This window comes from Odontomachus brunneus, unplaced genomic scaffold, assembly GCF_010583005.1.
Source record: "Odontomachus brunneus isolate Ranch 3 - 2012 unplaced genomic scaffold, Obru_v1 Obru_scaffold_274, whole genome shotgun sequence".
Taxonomy (NCBI): domain Eukaryota; kingdom Metazoa; phylum Arthropoda; class Insecta; order Hymenoptera; family Formicidae; genus Odontomachus; species Odontomachus brunneus.
Genome location: NW_022639724.1, coordinates 90,300 through 91,322, shown reverse-complemented (window position 1 = coordinate 91,322; position 1,023 = coordinate 90,300). Strand labels below are relative to the sequence as shown.

Genomic DNA, 1,023 nt, shown 5'->3' with positions numbered 1-1,023 from the left:
ATATTTATTTATTTTTATTTATACATACATATTTATAAGCTCATTTTCAAAACAGCCCTTGCAAAAAAACTCTAAACAGTTAAAAAAAAGGGACTACCATTAGCTTTATTGATGTTATTTATTTATTTGTAGATTTATTTATTGTTATTTATATATACGTTTATTTGCTCTTCTCAAAAACAGCCTTCATAAGAGCTATATGATGTACGAAATCCGTTCACGCAACCTACATAATAACATTGATGCTAACAGTTTTACAAATATTAAATAGATTTACAATTGAGTCCGATACTTTAGGGTTATGATATTTTTAATTAGAATTTATCGGGTTATGAGGTTATAGGGTTTAACAGCTTTAGTTTTGTGGAATCCATGCCACGATAGTTGTTTTGCTGTGAGAGATTGAGTATGACGATTTTAGTAACATGGTTATGGGGTTACGGGATTATAGGGTTAGTAGTTATGGGGTTACGGGGTTTTGGGGTTACGGGGTTATGGAGTTATGGAATTATAGGGTTATGGGTTCTTGTTTTGTAACATTGATATAATGCAGATTGACTATGCTGATTTATTTTCTTTAATATCGGGGTTATGGAGTTATGGGGTTACGGGATTATAGGGTTGATGGTTATGGAGTTATGGGGTTGTAGGGTTATGGGTTTATGTGGATTAACAGATTGGTTTTTTAGTTTAAAGCATGAGTAACAACGTCACAGGGCTAAACAGCGTTGATTATAGGGTTTTTTGAGGTTATGGCAAAATCCTGACGTGATGGGGTCAATCTGACCTTGGATTCGGATTCAGGGACCCCAAAAACATACAGTAAACATAGTCAGACCCCGGGGCCAAAAAAAAAATTTTTTTTGTGTGGCTGTGTAATACACGCCCACCTCGTCGGGCACCTATCCCGGAGTAGTCCCACGTTCAACACTGAGCAATACGGCTTCCGGGAGGGACGGTCAAGCGTGGATGCTATTCTGTGCATCCGGTCCAACTCGGTGGCCGTCATGAGGGGGGGGGGGG

At 38.1% G+C, this 1,023-nt stretch overlaps 1 protein-coding gene across 1 annotated transcript in view; it reads left to right on the top strand.

Annotated features, from left to right (window-relative positions):
- LOC116853047 overlaps positions 1-1,023 on the top strand; it is a 5,197-nt gene that overhangs the window by 1,514 nt on the left and 2,660 nt on the right. The gene's annotated exons all lie outside the window — the stretch shown is intronic.